The 24,734-nt window shown below is 44.5% G+C and overlaps 2 protein-coding genes and 1 pseudogene across 2 annotated transcripts in view; 2 read left to right on the top strand and 1 right to left on the bottom strand.

Moving 5' to 3' along the window:
* The window catches only part of LOC140721129 (NACHT, LRR and PYD domains-containing protein 3-like), a 752,838-nt gene that overhangs the window by 93,703 nt on the left and 634,401 nt on the right, over positions 1-24,734 (top strand). The window lies entirely within an intron of this gene.
* Positions 1-24,734, top strand: part of LOC140721127 (NACHT, LRR and PYD domains-containing protein 3-like) — a 301,993-nt gene that overhangs the window by 60,221 nt on the left and 217,038 nt on the right. The gene's annotated exons all lie outside the window — the stretch shown is intronic.
* On the bottom strand, positions 7,660-11,458 carry LOC140721084 (uncharacterized; annotated as a pseudogene).

Genomic DNA, 24,734 nt, shown 5'->3' with positions numbered 1-24,734 from the left:
CAGCTGGGATGATTGAGTAAAACTCTTTGCTCACTCCGGACAGAAATGTCGCCTCTATTTATTGTGAACTCACCGGAGCATCACAAGGTGGGTTAACTGAATGAGTCTCTTCGCACACACGGAGCAGGTGAACGGCCGCTTCCCAGTGCAAAGCTGTAGATCTCGGTCTTCGGTCTCGGCTCGAAACGTTGACTGCTCATTTACACGGATGCTGCCCGACCTGCTGAGTTCCTCCAGCATTTTGTACGTGTTGCTTTGACCACAGCATCTGCAGTTTACTTTGTCTTCAAGCTCTGGTGAACTGAGAGATAGAGCGGAACTAACGTGCTGTTATGTTTGAGATTCCCATACACAAATCCTTTGAATTTTCTATACTGTTAAAAGTTTATACAGCACGTCAGTGGGTGAAGGACAACATTTCAACTCAGGTCAGCAATGGTCTTGAACATCGGGAGTAGGTGATTAGGCTTTTTCGTTGGAGATCGATAAACTGCCGGTAGTGTGTGTCTGGATGAGTGGGTTGTTTTCAGACTGGAAGGAGGTAGCGTTTGGAGTACCCCAGAGATCAGTCCCTGACCACAGTTGTTCACAGTTTAATGTCCTGGCGGAGGCAGCGAGATGTGAGATGTCCCAGTCTGCTGGTGACGCAGAAAGAGTGGAGTTGGGGGAGGGGAGGCTATTCACATGCAATTTCGTAGCTTTGCAATCAGTACATAGTGCACTGTGGGGCTGCAGTGGCGGGTTCCAATCTGCTAATGACATTTGCTGACCACACTACATTGATCGGCCGAATCCCAAGTAACGAGGCAGCCTGCAGAGAAGAAGTCATCACCCCGACACACGTTGAGTTTCTTTTCCTTCTCCAGAGAGCCACGAAACAAAGAAAGAGCACGAAAGTCGTTCGATAGAAAAATCAAACTCCCACCACAACCCCAGCATAAAAAAGAACGACATCCCGATCATCAATCCACAACCCCCCCCCCACACACACACACAAAAGGGAACAATAACATCGAGCCCCCGCAAATAAACACCCCTACCCCGCACAACTGCGGAGGAGCCGGTGTCACCAGTGCAGAGGAGGCCGCATCGGGAGCAGCGGACACAATAGGCGACCCTGGAAGATTCACAGGTGAAGCGTCGCCTCACCTGGAAGGATGTTTGGACAACGGAGAGAGTTCGGCAGTCCGGCCCTTTCACTGTGACACCCCGAACTCCACATCAAATCCGTCCAAACGAATCTGGGCGAACTTTAATGACCAATAAATATAATTCCTCTCAGCGATCATCTGTCTGAATGATTCCCTGACTCTGAGAGGAAGGGGTATCTATGGTCCACACTGTCAGGGTGTTGAGTTTACCAGGAGACAAAGACTGCAGGGACGAGAGGTTTTCTGTTGACTAATACACTGTGTGTGGACCCCGCTGGCAATTCTGGTGTTGTGTCCCGAATCGAGACAAACACCACGCTGCCTATTCCACCAACAACACGGCACAGCCGGACACATAACAGGGGACTTCACATCCCACAACACTGGATTCAGTGATGAAACCCGTCATTAATGTTGTTGTCCCACTGAAAACTCCATTAAGGTGCTTTTAAATGCCAGCGCTCGCCCACAGGTGACGTCAGACACAGCTCCCCACGCGCCTGACGTCACACATGGGCTTCCCACACCGGGATCTGCCCTGACGTGCGCGGTGTCTTACGTCACCCACGCGCTGCTGTGCTCGAGCTTTATCGGTTTAACGGCTGGACTAATAATCATGTGACCAGCCCCTCCCCCACCGCTTTCAACAGAGGATTCAGGGGCTGCGCTATTCCCATTGGTGCGAAGCGATGTCAATCACCGGTTACAGCCAATCGCGGAGGTGGACAAGCCGAGTGGGCGTTACCCCGCTGAGTTCGTCTCCCGCTCAAGCGCCGACCGCCTCCTCAGAGCGGAGAAAACCTCAAAGTAAATGTCCGCTTTCTGATTTATTTCCATTTCCCTCCGAGGGAAGTTGGGGCGTTTGTGAAGCGTCTCCTACGGCCGAAGTCTGATGTATCGCCGAAAGGTAGGAGGAGACCGCTCGGCCCGTCGGTTTGATGCCGGTTCCCCGGGGAGGGAGGGAGAGGGGGATTTTATTGAAAGGATGAAAATGGTGAGAGAGGGGGCGGACAGGATGTTTGTCCCGGCGGGGACAGGAGGGGCTCATCTGTGGAAATGTCTGAGCCGACGGTGGCGTCGAGCAGAGGGATTCTCCACATTAGGGGGCAAACACCGGCAGACTGTTGCCCTGCAAGCGGGGCCGATGGTCCGGACAAAGTGACAATTATTTGTGCTTTGTTGAGATTGTACCTGGAATATGGTGTAAAATCCCGCTCCCCACACTAACACGGGTTATACAGACCAAAGGACAAACTGCCGGAGCAACTCAGTGGGTCGGGCAGCATCTGTGGAGGGAAATGGACCGTCAACATTTCGGGCCGAGACCCTCCCTCTGGACTGAGAGTGGACGGGAAATAGTCAGAGAAAAGAGGTGAGGGGTGGGGATGGGGCAAGAGCTGGGGAGAGAGAGGTGGATCCAGGTGAGGGGGGAGGTGGGAAGGTGGAAATAGTGACAGGGGTGGGAGGTGAGTAGTTGGGGCAACACGGGGCTTCAGAAGATGGAAATTAATTCCATAGAGGATTAACAAAGAGGTTAGAGAGTATTTGTTATAGAGAGTGCAATGAAGATTCACCTGACTGATCCCTGGAGTGGTGGGGTCATCATATGAAGAAAGATCAAATGTGATAACCCTTTCATTTAGAGAATCGAGGACTGAGAGGTGAACACATTGAAATGTTCAACATCATTACCAGTTGAACCAGGGATCCCAGTCTCTGAAACAGGGATGGACTGTCCGGGACTGAGATGAGGGGAAACGTCTCCACTCCGAGGGTGTTGAATGTCCGTAAATCCCCACCACAGAGAGCTGTGAAGACTCAGTGATCGTCCTCACATAAGACAGAGGCCGCCAGATGTGTGGAGACCGAAGGGATTGAGGAAATGAGGATCGGACAGAAACATATGGCTGAGATGGGAGAGCAGCCGCCACCTTGCTGATGGTTAGAGGGGCTGAATGGCCTCCTGCTGTTTCTCACTTGATGTTTCAGTGTTCTTGTCCAGCAAGGCTCCGGAGGAATGTGAATAGAAATTAGTGTTTATAAACACAGAACTGATTTAAATGAAACGTGAACATTTCCTGTTTGGGTCTGAATTATGTTTTGGACCTGGATGGGAATTGAGCCGGTGACTCTGTGAACAGGGGGTGGAGGGAAAGGGATCGGGGAAGATATGGTGTGGAAAAATAATCATGTATCTGGGGTAAATATGGAATAATGTGGGGAATGCGGTGGATGGGTCGGGCAGTGTGTGAGGGGCAAGGAGCAGAATCATCAGTTCAGGAGGGAGACCCTCCACCCGTCACCTGATCCCGTTTCCCATTCATGTTTTTCTGCAGATCTGCAGCATCTGCGGGTCACTGCTCTACGTGTACGTGTAGCTTCACCTTTCGCCCGTTCAGACAAGGCAGTGAGATCCGGATTGGTCACATCCTCTCATTGTGGGTGGACAATGTTTTTTTTCTCTGCAATAGTTTCTGCATGTTTCATTTCACTGTTTCAACGTGCTGAAGTGCAGCCGATGTTTCTGGGTGTCTGACCCGTTTATGTGAGAATTTAGTCTTTTCTATTTCTCTGAGCTTCTCATAAATGTGTAAAGTTCAGTTCAGCTTCACTTCAGAATTTCCAAAGCATCAGCCAGTCAGTCAAATTGCTCCACACAATTAAAATAGCTTATTACATTTTTTTCCATTTTTGTACTATATATATGTATATTCTTATTTTAAATCACAATTGTTAAAATCTATTGTTATGAATTAGGTTCTACTGCTGCCTCAGGGTCAACGAATTTCATGTCATATGCCGGTGTTATTAAACCTGATTCTGATATTGATATGGGAGACACACCACCAGTCACCTGATCCCAGTTACGGCAGATCGTAATGTGAGATTGAAGCATTTTCCATATATTTGTTTATCACTGAAATGACAACAGTTCAGCTTCCTTCTGTGGTTCCAGAGCAGAAGCTCAGTCTGTCTAATATTTCCACACAATTAAAATGGGGAATTTGTTTATTATCATCATGTACTGAGCTACAGTGAAAGTCTTGCCTGATGTACCATCCACACAGATCGATATATTACAACACTACATTGAGCTGATATATGACAAAACACTCACTGTAACTAAGCATTGTGGCTGCAGTTACGTACCCCGTAACTGAGGCACTTACCAGCAAAGATAGAGAGGTCTGTTGAAGTCTGATGGTACTATTTTTAGAAGTCTTTATTCATAAAGGGGCACAAAAATAGGATTAATACAAACAATCAGATAATATATGTCGTCAATACTCAATCTAAAGCGCGGGTATATTCATAATCATCAATAAGAAATAACTCTATCGTTTGTCTCGGGGTTACTGTATTGTCCGATGAAGAAGTAAAAGTCAATTGTCATTAAAGATTCAGCTCTTTTTCGGGTTGGGGAGAGAGACAGTCTTAAACTTGCCCGGGTCTTTTGATGAGGCCAATCCGTTGCGTCGGGGGAGTTGGTTCCCCGTTGTTAGTTCAAAGTCGTTTTCTGTGGTATCAGCCACCGGTTCCCAGACAAGGGACAAGCTTATGGCTTCCTTCAAATGGCCTCCCGCTATTACGGGATCGCTAGCGTTTCTTCTGGTGCGTCTGAGGGGCCGTCTCTACAGCCCCTCTTTTATCTTGACTCACAGGGTAGTAGATGTCAATCAGGATGGGGGTGATGCAATCTCTCTCTCAACCAGCCCACTTTGCCTGAGGACTTGCACGTAGCAGTCCCCAATCCACAAATACGTCTCCAAGAGACAATGGCCAATGTCGCGTCATTTTGCATCGTCGGGGAACGAGGCATTCGGCACGTCTCTCTCCCATTTCCTGGGTCCACTGACCCAACCCACTAGTGCCCTTGCGATTCTCACAAAGGAGGGGGCTGCGGGCATAACACTGCAGAGAAACTGCAGTGCAGATAGACATATGGTGCAGGGTCACGTCGAGTTACATTGTGAGGCCGAGACCATTTTATCATTCATTTGGCTTATAACTGCAGACAGGAAGCCATCCTTTAGCCTGGTGTTACGCACTTTAAGGCTTTTGTATCTCTTCCCCGATGGGGGAGCGGGTTTGCAGCAAGAATGTCCAGGTTGTGAGGATCTTTGAGTACATGGCCTGCTTTTCCGAGGGAGGGGAAGTGTAGGAAGAGTCCATGGAGGGGAGGCTTGTTTCTCTGATGTTCTCTGCTCTCCAAAGTTCTCTGCAGTTCCTTGCAGTCATGGGCAGAGCAGTAGCCATACAAAGGCATGAAGTATCGACATGGAGCTCAGAGACCTCGGCCTTCACCCTGCCTTGTGTAGCTGGATCCTGGACTTCCTGTCAGATCGCCGGCAGGTGGTAACAGTGGGCTCCATCTCCTCTGTCTCTCTGACCCTCAGCACACATAACTCACAGGGTTGTTTTTTTGGCCCTCTCCAATACTCTCTGTGCACCCATGACTTGTGCTGCCACCCACAGCTCAAAATCTGCTAATTACATTTGCTGACAGCACTACATTGATTGACCTAATCTCAAATAATAACTTTCAATCGATCAAATGCCACCTGACAAGGCTCGGTCCTAACAAACTTTTCACCCTTCTTCAGGAGATTAGTCAGAGGAAGAGCGATAGCAGCAAAGTGCTTACAGAACTTAAGATAACATCCATCCATTCCCAGAAACCTTCTAACAGCCTTCTTCGCAGTCAGAATAGGAACTTGAGAAATTGCTTGGATTTTTGCCCGAACAGGAGCCAACTTGCATTGACCTACAACATAGCCAGGACAGGTCACAGTGGCATTGTCAAATTCACTCTTAGCTAAGTTAACTGTCAGGTTGTCCTAGGAAAGCCTGTTAAAAAGCTTTTCTACTGCAGAGATATGCTCTTCCCAAGTGTCACTCCCTGTGACTAAGTCATCAATATAGGCATCTGTGTGTTCTAACCCTCGAATTACAAAATCCATCATTCTCTGGGATGTTCCTGGAGCATTTTTCCTTCCAAAAGGCAAAACATTGTATTCATACAACCCAAATGGTGTCACAAATGCAGAAATTTCTCTACCTCTGTCCATCAATGGAACACACCAATACCCTATCAACAGATCAATCTTTGTAAGAAATTAGCTATTCCAACCTTATTGATGCAATCATCCACCCTAGGGATAGGATAGGCATCTGTTTTTGTTACTGCATTTACCTTCCTATAATCAGTGCAAAATCTAACACTACCATCAGGTTTGGGCACATTAACGGGGGGTGACTCCAATCTGATGCTGAAGGACTAATAATACCATTTTCCAGCATTTTCAATTTCTTGCTCAGCCAATTTACACTTGTCTACATTCATGCGATATGAGTGTTTAATCGGTTTGGCTTGACCAATATCTACATCATGTACTGCGACCCTGGTTTGCCTGGGAATATCAGGGAATAAATCTTTAAACTTCAGAATTAATTCCTTCAGCTGTTGTTGTTGCTTTGGCTGCAGGTGAGCCAAACTGTTATCAGTATTTTCTAGAACAACCGAGTTCATTAGCCTAACTGGGACAATGTTTGGCTTGTGAAAAGTCTCAGACGAGTCAATTGTACCATTCTCAGGGTTGCCAGATTCATATGTTTTGACAACAACACTCACAGATGGTGCCTGCTTGTCAAAATAAGGCTTTATCATATTTATCTGTACCACCTGTGTTAGTGTACGTCGGTCGGGTGTTTTGATAACATAATTCACATCATTAATTTGAGAGACTATTTCATATGGTCCATTGAGATTCGCCTGAAGTGGATTTGTCAACATTCTTCAACATAAGGTAAGCACCTTATCCCCTACCTGCTATTTTCTTTAGAAACCCTATCAAACCAACACTTCATTTTGTTTTGAGAAATCTTTAAGTTTTGTCACACTAGACTACAGGCGTGGAGTAGTTTATCATTGATCTTTAAAACATAGTCTGACAAGTTAACATGTACATCCCCATCAATCCACTGTTCCTTTAACAAGGTCAAAGGTCCCCTCTCTCTATGACCAAATACAAATTCAAATGGAGTAAAGCCCAGTTAATCCTGTACCAACTCTCTTATTGGGAACAAAAGCAAATATATTCCTTCATCCTAGACTTTTCCATTTTCAACACAGTATGTCTTTTTTTTGGCATGTGCGTGCGTGCGTCCGATGATGTCTTTTTCAAGCCTTTACAAGGCATGGAGCGAGAGAGAGAGAGAGAGAGAGAGAGATTGTGTGGTACACAGTTTGTGTTAATCATTGTTTTGAGGGTAGAATGAAATCTTTCTAGAGCCCCTCGTGATTCTGGATGGTATGCAGACGATGTAATTTGTTTAGCTCCCAGTTCATAAATTACCTGCTGGAGTAATCCAAATGTAAAATTGCTTCCTTGATCAGACTGGATTTCTTTAGGAAAACCAAATAAAATAACTCGGTAAAGCCTTTGCCACAGTTTTAGCTTTAATATTTCCGAGAGGTATTGCCTCTGGGAATCTGGATGCAGTACACATAATAGTTAGCAAATACTGATGGCCAGCTTTAGTCTTTGGCAATGGGCCAGCACAATCCACTATAACTTTTGGAAAGGTTTCACCAAATGCAGGTATAGGCCGCAGTGGGGCCTCCTATCTAACTGACACCGACTTGACAAGTGTGACAGGTTCTGCAAAAGGTCACAACATCTTTCCCCAAATTAGGCATGTAGAAGTATTTCATAATCCTGTTTACAGTTTTATTCACTCCAAAATGTCGTCCTAAGGGCATACTGTGGTCAAAGTTAACATTTCAGTCCTATAAACCTTAGGAATTACAACTTGGCGAACAATTGCTCATTCATCACTCGCAGGTATAGCCAGTGGCCTCCACTTCCTTATTGACACTCCATCCCTGAGATAATACCCTACTGGCACTTTCTTAATCTCATCATCTGAGAGAGTTGTTTCTTTTAAAGCTTCAATCTCAGGGTCTCGGTTCTGTTCTGCTATAAACTCCTTCCTAGACAGGGATAGATCTTTCTCATCAGACTTACTACCTGAATCCTGTTGAAACAATGAAGGCAGAAAAGTCCCTGACAAGTCATCATAACCTGAATCCCGATTTTGGCTATCATGGGTATCAGAGTCATGCTGCACAGAACCGTCTGCATCGGCAGACTTTTTAGCCATACTTCAAGTTACTGCGGAGGAAGGATAAATGTTAAAATCCATCGGTGGGTCGTCAGTGGTTGGCTTAGTTGTCAACAGCACTGCAGGAACAACGTTACCATCTGCCAGGTCATTCCCTAATAGCAAGGTAACATCTTCCACCAGTAAACTGGAGAATAATCCAATTTTAACAGGTCCCGAAACCAACCCTGACTGTAAAGTTACCTTGTACAATGGCACGAAAACCATACCACCCCCAATGCCTTTAATAAGATTTACCTCACCATTTTCAGTCTCATCACCAAATTTCTAAACTTTTGTCTGTATGATTCTGGGACGAACTCATAAGCTTTGAGCACAGCCTGTTTCACTATGTCATAATCAGCTGCTTCATCAACTGTCAAAGCAGAATAGGCTTGCTGAGCCTTCCCCTTAATTACACTTTTGAAGAGAATAGGCCTATTTTTTTATTTGTTAAGAGGAGTTGTGGTTTCTTGATTATATTTATAACAGCATAACATTCTACTTCAAGTCCAGTCAAGTCACTGTTATTGTCATTTCGAACATAACTGCTGGCACAGTACATAGTAAAAATGAAACAACATTTTTGAGGACCATGGTGTTACATGACACAGTAAAAAGAAACTTATCTGATTTTCACAATATATACTTTTTTTTGCTGTTTACATGTCTTTTGTGTTATCGCCTCTGATTTGTATTTTTTTATTGGAAAATCAATAAAAAGATTGAAAAAGAATGAAATGAGAATAGGCCACTTTAAACTCTGAGCAACCTTCTCAAAACGCTGAAAATATTTAACAACCTCTGCCTCGTCAAACGCAGGTACCAATTTAACTTCCCGACTGGCCTCAAACATCACCAGAGTACCTTTCCTGCAATTTTTCTATCCTTTCCAGCTCGAGCAGCCTCTTTCTTTCTGCTTCCTTGCTGTTTTTCTGCCTCTCTACCCTCAAATTGCCTCTGTCTTACTGTAGCTTCCATCTTTAATTTTTCTAACTTCTACAGGAGCTCAAGCTCATGAGGTTTACTTTCAGGAAACACCTCCAACTCCTCCACTTTAAGCACACCCTCAGATACATAATGTTCCGCTATTATCCTCTGCATCTGTGCCCTCCTCATTGTCAATTTCACCTTACAAGTTTTAACGTTTTAGCAATACTCAACAACTCAATCCGTCTGGCATCCTCTAATGCCTCAGAGGTTGGCGCTTCCACAAACCTATCAGCATCCGCTGCTGATTTTCCACACACAAATAAATCAAACGGGATTTCCCCAATGAAATTGATCATAAATCAATCAAAACGCCCCAAATTTGTTCATATTTCAGATGCAGGCCCCAATTTCATTACGAACCATAACACTTTAGAAACAAACCAGCAGCAAATAGAGTTCACACTGGAGTCTGGCTTTGATGTGAAAACCCCCCTCTTTATTAGTACCTACTTACTATGTAGAAACTTGTGCAAGATAAACAAAAGTTAACAGAGTAATGTGTATATATGTGTATAAATGTAACTCTAAAACTATTGAGTTTAGGGGAAACAATGGTCTTGAGATGGTAAAATATGAAAGTTCAGTTCATTCATGGAATAGGTGATGAGAGAGAGATATTTGTAATCCAGGCTAAATGTTGAGAGAAGGCAATTATGTTGAATTCCACAGGTTCCATGGTGGTAAAATGAGAGAACAGTCACTGTAGATTTTATCCATCGTAATTCCAAATCCACATACAAATTATCACCGAAAGGGACTTGTCACAAGGAGTATTGTCTTCAAGTGAATTACCTCACCACAGCCATGCAAGGGTTAACACATCAGTTGTCTTCACAGGATATCCCAAATCAGATTGACTCCCATGGATCAAACGAGGTGACAAACACACATTCGATGTACAGTGAATCGATAATTAACCCACCCTTGTGGGCATAGGGAAGCTCCAAACAGTGACCCTTGGGCACCAGTTCCCTGGTTTCAATCCTTCCATTTTTCCTCCTTCATCTCCGTCTGACTCTGAGTGTCTGTGTCCTCGATTAAAACTAAACAAGCTGTGAGCGATGTAAACAAGCTGCAAGTCCAACTGATTTGACTTCTTTATCTCTCTCTCTTAAAATGACAGTCCACGGCAAACGAAACCTCGGGATTCATAACAACGGCAACTCCCCATTGTGAACTGACTGATGTGCCAGTAGTTGGGATGACCGAGTGAATCGCTTCCCACATTCTGAGCAGGTGAACGGCTTCTCCTCAGTGTGAACTCGCTGATGACATTGTTGGTTGGATGACTGAGTGAATCCCTTCCCACAGACTGAGCAGGTGAATGGCTTCTTCCCGGTGTGAACTCGCTGATGTCTCTGTAGGGTGGAAGATTGAGTGAATCGCTTCCCACATTCTGAGCAAGTGAACGGCTTCTCCCCAGTGTGAACTCGCAAGTGACTCTGTAGGTTGGATGACTGAGTGAATCCCTTCCCACAGTCTTGGCAGAGGAACGGCTTCTCCCCAGTGTGAACTCGCTGATGTCTATGTAGGTGGGATGACTGAGTGTATCCCTTCCCACAGTCTTGGCAGAGGAACAGCTTCTCCCCAGTGTGAACACGCTGATGTACCAATAGAGTGGATGACTCAGTGAATCCCTTCCCACAGTCTGAGCAGGTGAACGGCTTCTCCCCAGTGTGAACTTGCTGGTGTCTCTGCAGATGGTGTGACCGAATGAATCCCTTCCCACACTCTGAGCAGGTGAATGGCCTCTCTCCAGTGTGAATTCGCTGATGAATCTGTAGTATGGATGACTGAGTGAATCTCTTCCCGCAGACTGAGCAGGTGAACGGCTTCTCCCCAGTGTGAACTCGCTGGTGTCTCCATAGTGTGGAAGAGTGAGTGAATCCCTTCCCACAGTCTGAGCAGGTGAATGGCTTCTCCCCAGTGTGAACTGACTTGTGTACCAGTAGGACGGATGACCGAGTGAATCCCTTCCCACAGTCTGAGCAGGTAAACTGCCTCTCCCCAGTGTGAACTCCCTGATGTACTTTTAATTTAGATGAGCAAGTGAATCCCTTCCCACAGTCCAAGCAGGTGAACGGCTGCTCCCCGGTGTGAACTCGCAGGTCAGCCATTATGTCAGATGGCCGAGTGAATCATTCCCCACAAATTCAGCAGATGACCAGCCTCTGACTGGTGTGTCCACAGGTGGGAAGACTGACTGAATCCTTTCTCACACACAAAACAGGTGAATGGCCTTGCCCAGTGTGAATTTGACTGATGTATCTTCAGTTGAGATAACCGAGTGAATCCACCCCCACTGTCTGAGCAGGTGAACGACCTTTCTCCTGTCTAAAATGACGAGTGTGCCAGTTGGTCAAATGACCAACCTAATCCCTCTCCACAGTCTGAGCAGGAAGGATGGATGATTGAATCCCTTGCCACACTTCTTAAATATCTAGACAGAGACAGCAAAACTGGTCTACCGCGTTTGAGATTCCCAGCGACAGATTCCTTCTCATTTGTATCCTGTGAAAAGATTTACATAATTCATCAATGGGTGTAGGGCAACATTTCAGATGAGATTACTTGAGCTGCCAAGGTTTGATCTGGTATCACACTGTTACAGTGAGGTACAACCCAACTTGGAGAGAGAAATCATCTCTCATCTGGACTGCCAACACAGATGCCTTGTGCAGGAAGGCACAGAGTCGACTGTACTTCCTAAGAAGGTTGGCGTCATTCAATGTCTGTAGTGAGATGCTGAAGATGTTCTATAGGTCAGTTGTGGAGAGCGCCCTCTTCTTTGTGGTGGCGTGTTGGGGAGGGAGCATTAAGAAGAGGGACGCCTCACGTCTTAATAAGCTGGTAAGGAAGGCGGGCTCTGTCGTGGGCAAAGTACTGGAGAGTTTAACATCGGTAGCTGAGCGAAGGGCGCTGAGTAGGCTACGGTCAATTATGGATAACTCTGAACATCCTCTACATAGCACCATCCAGAGACAGAGAAGCAGTTTCAGCGACAGGTTACTATCGATGCAATGCTCCTCAGACAGGATGAAGAGGTCAATACTCCCCAATGCCATTAGGCTTTACAATTCTACCGCCAGGACTTAAGAACTTTTTAAAAGCTATTATTAATGCTTTTTGAGATAGTGATTTAGATGCATATCATATTCTTTACTGAGTTAAGTATTGTATGTAATTAGTTTTGCTACAACAAGTGTATGGGACTTTGGAAAAAAAGTTGAATTTCCCCATGGGGATGAATAAAGTATCTATCTATCTATCTATCTATCTATCTATCTATCTATCTATCTATCTATCTATCTATCTATCTATCTATCTATCTATCTATCTATCTATCCTGACTGGGCAGAGTGCTGGTATCTGGAATGACCATCAATTCTCTGATGCTCTTCCTGTCTCTATAAGAATGGGGCATTTCTGCCATCTCCAATCTGTGACCTGGCTCAGTTTGACTCTCTCCAGTGGTATTATTCCCTGTTCCTCCTGAGATGCATGGGTGCCTGGCCACACAGTAACTGAAACAGTCTCACGCAAATTGTCTTTCTTGACGTGCAGCTGGGATTTTCTTTTATGTCTTATTAACTTAAAGTGCCACAATTCTAACACCATATAAAAAAATCCTGTTGATGTGAATTGCTGGTCCACACAGCTGTTAAAAGGACAGAGTAAATTTTTCTATTATTTCAGGTTCTTGTCACAGTTATAGAAAATTACAACACAGAAACAGACCCTTTGGGCCATCTGGTTTGTGGTGATCTATTTAAACTGCCCACTCCCATACCCCTATCTTCCAGGTACCTATACAAGCTTCTTAAATGTTGAAATCGAGCTCACATGCACCACTTGTGCTGGCTGCTCATTCCACACCCGGATGACCATCTGTGTGAAGAAGATTCCCCTCATGTTTCCCTTAACATTTCACCTTTCACCCTTAACCCATGGCCTCTGGTTGTAGTCCCATCCCCAGCTCAGTGGAGAAAGCCAGCTTGGATTTACACTATCTATGCCGCTCTATCACAATCAAATCTCCCCTCAATCTCCTACAGTCAAAGGAATAAAGTCCTGACCTGTTCAATCTTTCCTTATAACCCAGTACTCCAGACCTGGCAACATCCTTGTGAATTTTCTCTGAACTCTTTCAAAGTCCTTACATCTTTCCTGTAGGTTGGTGACCAAAACTGCACTTAGTACTCCAAATTAGGCCTCACCAATGTCTTGTACAAAGTCAACATAACATCCATCTCCTGTACTCAGAACTTTGGTTCAAGAAGGCCAATATGTCAAAATCTTTCTTTCCGTCCCTATCGAACTGTGACACCACTTTCAGTGAAATATAGACCTGTATGTCCAGATTCCTTTACTCTACAACACTCCTCCATGTCCGACCAGTCACTGTGTAAGATCTACCCTGGTAGTTCCTACCAAACTGCAACCCCTCACAAGTTTCTGCTTTAAGTTCTACCTTCCATTTCTCAAACCATTTTTCCCGCTGGTCCAGATCTCACTGCAAGCCATGATAGTCTTCCTCGCTGTCCATTAGACCACCAATCTTGGTGCTACCCACAAATTTGCTGATCCAGTTAACCACACTATCATCCACATTACTGATATAGATGACAAACAACAACAGATCCTGCACTGATCCCTGTGGCAACCACTAGTCACAGGCCTCCAGTCAGAGAGGCAACTATCTGCTACCACTCTATGGCTTCTCCCAAAGACAGTGTCTCATCCAATTTACTGTCTCATCTTGAATGCTGAGTGACTGAACCTTCTTGACCAACCTCCCATATGAGACTTTGTCAAGTGCCTTGCTAAAGTCCATGTAGACAACACCTACTGCCTTGCCTTCATCCACTGTCCTGATAACTTCCTCGAGAGACTCTCTAAGATTGGTTAGACATGACCTACCATGCACAAGGCCATGCTGTCTATCCTTAATCAGTCCACATCTATCCAAATACTTATATATCAGGTTCCTGCACACACATTCCAGTAACTTTTCCACTACTGTTGTCAAGCTCACAAATGTAAAAACACCTCCACCTCTGTAATCTGTACAGGATCCATGAATCTGATGCTGCATTGCCTCACTTCTACAGACTGTGTTCATCTACTGCAATAATAGGAAGCAAAAAAAAATCTCCCCCATCTATGTTGTCTCCTCATATGGATTACCATTCTGATCTTGCAAAGGATTAATTTCATCCCTTGCAATCTTTTCACTCTTAACATATCTGCAGAATCCCTGAAGATTCTCCTTCACCTTGTCTGCTGGGGCAAACTCATGCCTTCTCTTATTTCTTCATAAGTGTTCACCTGAATTTCCTGTATTTCATAAGTACCCCATTTGCTCCTATCTGCCTGTACCTGGTATGCATCTCCTTTTTATTGATCTGGGAGAGGAAAGCCAAAGGGGTGATAGAGCTGCATGGTGGGAGGTGGGGGTAGAGGGGTTAATCGAAAGTTGCAGGGGGAACGGGAGCCTGAATAATGCGAAGTTAACCAAAGTTGTTTTGCTCCTTAACATATAACAGAGATATCTACAGCACATTACAGGCACTTTGGCTCACAGTCCTGTGCCGACCATGTAACCTACTCTAGAAGCTGCCTGGAACTTCCCCAGCACACAGCCCTCTATTGTTCTGTGTACCTATCTAAGAGGCTGTTAAAAGACCCTATTGTATCTGCCTCGAACAATGCTGCTGGCAGTGCATTACGCACATCCAGCACGCTCTGTGTAATAAACTTACCCCTGACATCCCCTCGGTATCAATTTCCAAGCACCTTAAAAGACTGTATGCCCCCCATATTAGCCATTTCTGCCCTGGGGAAAAAACCTCTGGCTATCCACACAATCAATGCCCCTCATCATCTGATACACGTAAAAAAAGGCTCTGAACATAAACAAGGAAATAATACATTGCTTTGAGGATTTGTTTGAGGTATAGAAGATAGTTTTTTCTCTCTCACACAGAGAGTGGTGAGTGCATGGAATGGGCTGCCTGCAGCCGTGGTGGAGGCGGAAATGAAAGGGTCTTTAAGAGACTCCTGGATGGATACATGGAGTTTAGAAAGTTAGAGGTCTAGGGGTAAGCCTAGGTAGATCTAAGGTAAGGATATGTTTGAGCCAAAAGGTCTGTATTGTGCTGTAGTTTTCCTATGTTTCTGTGTAGACAAAATATAAGGGTATAGAATGGGTAAATGCAAGCAGACTTTTCCAACTGATTTTAAGTGTGACAACAACCAGAGGTGATGGTTAAGTGGGGAGGTGAAAATTTATGGGGAATATGAGGAAAACCTCTCACTGAATTGACCGTGAGAGTGTGGAATGATATGCCAGCACAAGTGGTGTATGGTAGCTCGATTTCACCATTTAAGAGAAGTTTGGATGGGTATCTGGATGGTAGGTGTATGGAGTGCTATGGCCCAGTGCAGGTGATTGCATTCCACAGCTTGAATGTTTTTCCAGCATTGAGAAGATGGGCCAAATGGCATGTTTCTGTACTGAACTTCTCCATGTTTCAATGACAGAGAAGCTGGCCAGACTCGATTGGAAGGGATACTGGCAGCAGTGACAATGGAGCAGCAATGGCTGGAGTTTCTGGAGCAATTTGGGAGCTCAGTGATGGATACATCCCCAAGTAGTGGAAGCATTGGAAAGGCAGGAGGACACAACTGTGGCGAAATGACAAGCCAAACACAACATAAAAGCCAAACAGAGGGCAAACAAAAGAGCAAATATTATTGGCAAGCTTTTAGAAGCCAACAGATGACAACTAAAAAAAAGGTCAGATATGCTATGGGCATGGAATGATGATATTGTAGCCATTAATGCATCTTGGTTGCACCCAACAGCCTGAGGCATTTAGAGGAACAAAATATCTGGGGCCTCGATTCCTCTTGAAAACCAAGGTTCCCTGCACCATTTGCATCTCAACTTTTATTTTGACAGGCACACACAAACTCTACACCCTTAAAATTTCACTTCTGAAGGCCTCCCACTTACTAAGTACTCCTTTGCCAAAAAAGATTCTGTCCCAAACCACACTTGTCAGATCCTTTCTGATACCATCAAAATTGACCTTTCTCCAATTTAGAATCTCAACCTGTGTTCCAGACCTCTCTTTTTCCTTATTTACTTTGAATCTCATGGCAGTATGATCACTCATTTCTGTCACCAGCCCTGGATCATTTCCTAACTGATTATTTCACACTTCTACATCAGAAATTCTACATCCTGATGAAGGGCACATTTGACAAACTCTACCCCATCTAGTCCTTTTACAGTATGGGAGTCCCAGTCAATATATGGGAAGGTAAAATCGCTTACAATCTCAGCCTTTGTTTCTTGGCATAGTCTGTGATATCTCTACAAATTTGTTCCTCTAAATCCCTCGGATTGCTTTGTGTAACCAACTCCCAGTAATAGCAACAATATCAGAATTCCCTGTCCTGAGCTCATCTGGCTTTCCTACGATGCTTCTTGCATTGTGATATTCACAGCTCAGCTCATTCATCACACCATGCTCAACCTTTTGATTGCTGACTCTATCTGAGGTCTGAACAACATCTTGGCAGATGGCGTTTAATGTGAATAAGTGTGAGGTTATCCACTTTGGGAGTAAGAACAGGAAGGCAGATTATTATCTGAATGGTATAGAGTTGGGTAAGGGAGTCCTTGTTCATCAGTCACTGAAGGTGAATGAGCAAGTGCAGCAGGCAGTGAAGAAGGCTAATGGAATTTTGGCCTTTATTACAAATGGAACTGAGTACAAGAGCAAGGAAATCCTCTTGCATTTGTACAGAGCCCTGGTGAGACCACACCTGGAGTATTGTGTACAGTTTTGGTCTCCAGGGTTAAGGAAGGACATCCTGGCTGTAGAGGAACTGCAGTGTAGATTCACGAGGTTAATTCCTGGGATGTCTGGACTGTCTTACGCAGAGAGGTTAGAGAGACTGGGCTTGTACACGCTGGAATTAAGGAGATTGAGAGGGGATCTGATTGAAACATATAAGATTATTAAGGGATTGGACAAGATAGAGGCAGGAAATATGTTCCAGACACACACAAACACCACACCCTTAAAATTTCACTTCTGAAGGCATCCCACTGACTAAGTACTCCTTTGCCAAAAAACATTCTGTCCCAAATCACACTTGTGAAATCCTTTCTGATACCATCAAAATTGACCTTTCTCCAACTTAGAATCTCAACCTGTGTTCCAGACCTCTCTTTTTCCATATTTACTTGGAATCTAATAGCATTATGACCTCTGGATACAAAGTGTTCCCATACACTAATTACAGACACTAGCCCTGGATCATTTCCTAACAGCTTATTGCACACTTCTACGTCAGGAATTCTATGTACTGATTAAGGGCACATTTGACAAACTTTACCCCATTTAGTCCTTTTACAGTATGGGAGTCCCAGTCAATATATGGAAAGGTAAAATCGCTTACAATCTCAAATGTTGTTTCTTGAGATAGTTTCATGTTTCTTGGTAAAGTCTGTGATCTCTCTACAAATTTGTTCCTCTAAATGCCTCAGATAGTTGGGTGTACTCTGCTCCCTGTAATAGCTATAACATCATAATTCCATGCCCTGGGTTAATCTGGCTTTCCTACAATGCTTCTTGCATTGTGATATACACAGCTCAGCACATTCATATCAACATGCCCAACCTTTTAATTGCTGACTCTGTCTGCAGTCTGAACAACATCTCTCTGGTGTCTAGAAAACAACCTCTCCCTCATTGTCACAAAAACAAAGGAGCAGGTTGTGGACGACAGAAAGAATGGATACAGGATAAACACTTCTAACATCAATGGATCTGCTGTTCAGAGGGTGAACAGCTTTCAGTTCCTCAGCATACACCTTACCGAGGATCTCACCAGGTCTGTACATACCGGCTGTCTGGTGAAAAAGGCACAACAGAGACTCTTTCACCTCAGACGGTTGAAGAAGTTTGGAATGGTTCCCCAAATCCCAAGAACTTTCTACAGGGGCAACTTGAGAACATCCCGAGAGTTTGCATCACTGCCTGGTATGGGAACTGTACTTCCCTAGTCGCGGGACTCTGCAGAGAGTGGTGTGGACAGTCCAGCCCATCTGTATATGTGGATTTCCCACTATCCGGGATATTTACATTATTGTGTAAAGAGGACCTGCAGGATCATTGGGGTGCTCAGTCATCCCAACCACAGAATGTTGCAGCTGTTACCATCCGGGAAACGGTACCGCAGCATAAAAGCCAGGACACCAGGATCCGGGACAGCCTCTTCCACCAGGCCATCAGACTGATTCATTCATGCTGATACAATTGTATTTCTGTTATCTTGAATGCCCTGTTGTACATATTAATTATTATAAATTGCTAGAAATTGCACATTTAGATGGAGACATAACTTAAAGATCTCTACTCTTTAAAGAGTATGAAGGATGTACATAATAAAGTCAATTCAATTCACCCTCTCCACTATCTGTTCTGTCATTCTGGCTCCAATCCTCCCTGCAACTTTAGTTTAACCACCCACCCCACAGGGGAGCACTAGCAAGCCTTGCCACTATGATATTAGTCACCTTCTAGTTCTGTTCTCCTAACTAACAAATCCCCCATCTCCCCTTTGACTTTCCCCCATCAGGTAATCCCCCCCACAGCAGTTTCTAAAGTAGTCCACCAATTCTTGTGGGGGATGGCCACAACAGTACTCTGTGATGGCTATTTCACCTCATTCACCTTCCTGACTCTCACCCAGTTTCCGGTGTCCTGCAGCCTGGGTGGAACTCACATCTCTTCATTTCAAATCCATCACCCCATCTGACTGCCAGATGATCTGGAATTCATCCATTTCAAGTTCCAGCTCCTTAACGTGCAGGGTTACAAACTGCAGCTGGATGCACATCTTGTTGGTGAGGGCATCAGGGACACTGCAGTCTCCACACCTTCCCACCAATGTCCCCTCTGATTTAAAATATGTTCACAAAAACCTTGTGCTGCGCAATATTTACCCAATGACAACAATATGGTGTGCACTGAATTTTACATTTTGAGGTATTCATTCAACAGCTAGCAAATCACTGAAAGTAAGAACTTTGATCTCCTCTCAGTTCGATCGAGTTCATCTGCACTCTCACACAGCCTATGTAGCAAGCCTGTAGCTGGTAATGAACGATGTTCTCTTCAGAGCTTTTGCATACTATCCATATCTGATTTGTTTGCTAAATGATGATTTAAAAAGTCACATTTCCAAAGATTACTGGACTTCTTCCCACTTGCAAATACTCCAGCAACTTTTGCATCATCACAATACACTCAGGGTCCTCCACTTTCTGTATTGTACATATATATTCCCCCTGAACCCTCCCCCAGGGGACTGACAGTGATGAACTCAGTGATGGTAATCCCAATGAATATGAAGGGAAGGGCAGTAGACTGTCTCATTGGAGCCTGGCACATTTGTGATCTGAAAGCTACTTGTTGGCCAGGGCATAGGTGTTTGATATCATTATGTAACCAGAGAGAATGGGTTGAAGCATGTTCTCACCGGTAGAAAATTCCAGAACAAGACGTGGTAGAACAAGGCACACACACAAAATGCTGGAGGAACTCAGCAGGCCTAGCAGCATCTATGGAAAAGAATATTATTGCAGTAGTGATATCACGTGTCAGAACGTAATGTTTCAGAGTTCCGAGCATGCGCAGTAATGAAGAATGATCGAAAAGCATGGTAGCGTATAACATGGTTTTGTTCCTGTTAAATAGAAGGTCAACTCTTCCGGAATATTATTTGTTATGAGTAACCCACTGTACGTATAAAGCACACAACACCCCTGACATCTCCTTCCAACAGGCTTCCAAACACCCTAAAACTGTGCCCTCTCCACAGATTTTCTCTTTTTTTATGAGTGGAGGTAGAACAAAGGTGATTTTCTCAACTGCTGCTGTAAAAGATTTTGTTCCCTTTCTCCGAGTTCCTAATCCTTGCACTTAGATAGCTGGAGCTCAGCTCTGTCTGAGAGATCCTTCGGTTCCCATTCCCTCATCAGCCGGAAGCTCCCCGGGGCTGAGAGAGAGGGAAGAGAGCAGGACTGTGCCGGGATTGCGGGTCACAGTGTCCGAAGCTCAGAAAGATTTCCCTAAATCGGTGTTGCAAACTTCACGTGGCGAACACTCTTACCTTATGCTGATCCTTCCATTTGTGCACTGCGCGCATGCGTGATATCCGGGTAAGTGAACAACGCAGACACCTGCGCATTCAATCGGTCCTTCAGTGAAAGCGAAATTTTTAACGCACAGATTTATGGGTAATTACTGCCATTGAAAGTTTCTGCAAACACCGGTTCCATGACAATACTTGTTTTTTTGTGTGTGGCGGCTCCCATAAACAATATAGTCCATATCAGCAGGCACTTTGTGTAAGAAAAAAAAACCACCACACTAGTGCAGTCATCATCTCTGTACCAACTTCCACGCAACTTAAACTTAAACCTATGCTCCCTCGTGTTAGCCGTGCCAGCCCTGGGGAAAAGCCTCTGACTATCCACACGACCAATGCCTCTCATCATCTTATACACTTGCATGTTTTTCTCCAGGCTGAATAAGATGATATCCAAACTGTGGTTCTCAAATTCTTCAGTGCTCCAGGCTAAGGTGGTTAAACTCCTTCTTCCCCGCTCTTTTGAACGGTTTGGGTCACTTCACTAATTTCAAAGGACTGTGCCTCAGACAGCTGGGTTGTTGCAATGTGCCTCTAAAGCCTGACAGCAGACTAGCAAGTCAATCTTCGATGGAGAAGAGTCAGAGTTGCCAGCCTGAGTCAGCACTTTGGGGCTCCAGAAACAAATGAGGCCTGGAGTTTAAGATGAGTAGGAGGAAAAGGAATCACACCAGCAGGATGTGGCTGCAAATGAAAGATCAGAAACATTGTGAAACTGTTTGATTGAAAAAAGGTGGTTAATTTCTGCAAAGTACTGGAGGAAATCAACAGATCAGGCCGCAAATGTGGAGAGGAATAAATAGATTACGTTTATACCGAGCCCCTTCAGCATGCCTAGACTGTGTGCTCCTCTGCTTAGTTGCTGCCTGAACTGCAGAGTTCCTCCAGCATTGTGTCTGTGCATCTCTCTATCTCCAGCAACTGCAGAATCTCTTCTGTTTCATATCTGAATTTGCAACAGAATTCTACTTTGGCATTAGATACACTGATTTGCTGTTAGTATTGACGTTTTTGTTTATGGGAGCCGCCAAACCAAACAAAACTGAGCTGTGGACATGCAACCGGTGCTGCAGAAACTTTCAATGGCACCGTGATTACCTATAAATCCATGCATCAAAAATTTTGTGGTCGCCGAAGCACCGATGTAATGCGCAGGCGTCAGCGTTGTTAATGTACCCAAACATCACGCATGCGCGCAGTGCACAAACGGAAGTATCAGCATCCGGTAAGAGTGTTTGCCACGAGGAGTTTGCAACACCGTTTTAGGGATATTTCTCTGAGCTTCGGACACCGTAGTCCGCAATTCCAGCACAGTCCTGCTCTCTTCCCTCTCTCTCAGTCCCATGATCCATACACGGGCCCCGGGGAGCTTCCGGTTGATGAGGGAATGGGAACCGATGGATCTCTCAGACAGAGCTGAGCTCCAGCTATCTAAATGCAAGGATTAGGAACTCAGAGAAAGGGAACAAAATCTTTTACATCACCAGTTGAGAAAATCACCTTTTTTTCTACCTCCAATCACAAACAAGAGAAGACCTGTAGGGAGGGCACAGTTTTAAGGTGCTTGGAAGCCTGTTGGAAGGAGCTGTCAGGGGTGTTGTGTTCTTTATACGTACCGTGGGTTACTCATAACAACCATATTCTGGAAGAATTGACCTTTTATTTAACAGCAACAAAACCACGTTTTACACTGCCATGCTTTTCGATCATTCTTCATTTCTGCGCATGCTCGGTACTCTGTACCATCCCTTTCTGACACGTGATATCACAACGAGGGGGGAATTTTTTTTACGCAGAGTGGCGAGTGTGTAGAATGGACTGCCGGCGACTGTGATGAAGGCGGATACGATAGGGTCTTTTAAGAGGCTCCTGGATAAAAACATGGCACGTAGAAAAATAGGAGGTTATGGGGAACTCTAGGTAATCTCTAAAATAAGTAATGTTCAGCAGAGCATTGTGCACCAGGCCTGTATTATGCTGTGCTGTAGGTGTTTTCCAGGGGGGGTGGTTTCTATGTTGGAGATCCAAGAAACACAAATGCTGGAGGAACTCAACAATAATATTCTTTTCCATAGATACTGCCCGGCCTGCTGAGTTCATCCAGCATTTTGTGTGTGTTCCTTGTTGTTCTGGAACCTCTTGTTCTGGAATTTTCTACCAGTGAGAACATGCTTCAAGCCATTCTCTCTGGCTACACAATGATATCAAACACCTTTGCCCTGGGCAGCAAGTAGCTTTCACATCACAAATGTGCCAGATCCCAATGAGACAGACTACTGCCCTTCCCTTCATATTCATTGGCATTGCCATCAATCAGTTCACCACCTTCAGTCCCCTGGGGGAGGGTTCAGGGGGAATAATTATGTACAACACAGAAGCTGGTGTTACCTGTGTGTATTGTGGTGATGCAAAAGTTGCTGGAGAATTTGCAAGTGGGAAGAAATTGAGTAATACTTAGAAATCTGACTTTTCAAAGCATCATTTAGCAAGCCAATCAGATATGGACAGTATGCAAAAGTTCTGGTAAGAAAATCCTTCATTACCTGCTACATAGGTTGTGTGAGAGTGCAGATGAACTCGATCAATCCCAGAGGAGATCATAGTTCTTATCGACAGTGATTTGCTAGCTGTTGAAATGAATACCTCAAAATATAAAATTCAGTGCACACAATATTGCTGACACGGGGTAAACATTGCACAGCAGAAGGTATTTGCGCACATATTTCAAATTGGAGGGGACATTAATGGGTAGATGGGGAGACCTCCAGTGTCCCTGATGTCTTCACCTACAAGATGTGCATCCAGCTGCAGCTTGTAATCCAGCACTTTAAGGAGTTGCAACTTGAAATGGATGAATTCTGGATCATCCAGCAGTTGAATGGGGTGGTAGGTATGACATGAAGAGAGGTGAGTTCCACCCAAGGTGCAGGACACAGGAAGGAAGGAAGAGTCAGGAAGGGGAATGAGGTTAAATAGCCATCACAGAGTACTGTTGTGGCCATCCCCCACGAGAATAGGTGGACTATCTTAGAAACTGTTGGTGGGAATTACCTGGCAGAGGAAAGTCAAAGGGGGTGATAGGGGATTTGTTAGTTAGTGGAACAGAACTAGAAGGTGACTACTATCCTAGTGATAAGGTTTGCTTGTGTTTCCCTGTGGGGTGGGTGGTTAAACTAAAGTTGCAGGGAGGATTGGAGCCAGAATGACAGAACAGATAGTGAAGAGGGTGAATTGAATTGAATTGATTTTATTACTTACATCCTTCATATACTTAAAGGGTACAAAATCTTTACGTTATCTCTCCATCTAAATGTGCAATTGATAGTAATTTATAATAATTAATATGTACAACAGGACATTCAATTGTATCACCATGAATTAATCAGTCCAATGGCCTGGTGAAAGAAGCTGTCCCGGATCCTGTTGGTCATGGCTTTTACGCTGAGGTATCGTTTCCCGGATGGTAGCAGTGGCAACAGTCTGTGGTTGGGGTGACTGAGCTCCACAATGATCCTACGGGTCCTTTTTACACAATAATGTAGATAAATAGATAGATAGATAGATACTTTATTCATCCCCATGGGGAAATTCAACTTTTTTTCCAATGTCCCATACACTTGTTGTAGCAAAACTAATTACATACAATACTTAACTCAGTAAAAAAAAAATAATACCCTGTAGTAATGTAAATGTAAATACCCTGGGTAGTGGGAAGTTCACATCTACAGATGAACTGAGCTGTCCACACCACTCTCTCAGTTCCCTCAGACTCTCAGGATGTTCTCAAGTGTGCCCCTGTAGAAAGTTCTTGGGATTTCGGGAACCATTCCAAACCTCTTCAACCGTCTGAGGTGAAAGAGGTGCTGTTAAATCGAGGGATAGACTTTAAGAAATGTGATGTAATGATGCAGCTCTGTAAAGCTCAGGTTAGGCCACACTTGGAGTACTGTGTCCAGTTCTGGTCGCCTCACTATAGGAAGTATCTGGAAGCATTGGAAAGGGTACAGAGGAGATTTATCAGGATGCTGCCTGCTTTAGAGAGTATGGATTATGATCAGAGATGAAGGGAGCTAGGGCTTTACTCTTTGCAGAGAAGGAGGATGAGAGGAGATATGATAGAGGTGTACAAGATATTAAGAGGAATAGACAGAGTGGACAGCCAGCACCTCTTCCCCAGGGCACCACTGCTCAGTA

This window comes from Hemitrygon akajei, unplaced genomic scaffold, assembly GCF_048418815.1.
Source record: "Hemitrygon akajei unplaced genomic scaffold, sHemAka1.3 Scf000050, whole genome shotgun sequence".
Lineage (NCBI taxonomy): Eukaryota > Metazoa > Chordata > Chondrichthyes > Myliobatiformes > Dasyatidae > Hemitrygon > Hemitrygon akajei.
The sequence above is the reverse complement of the archived record's forward strand: the minus strand, read 5'-3'. Positions and strand labels throughout refer to the sequence as shown.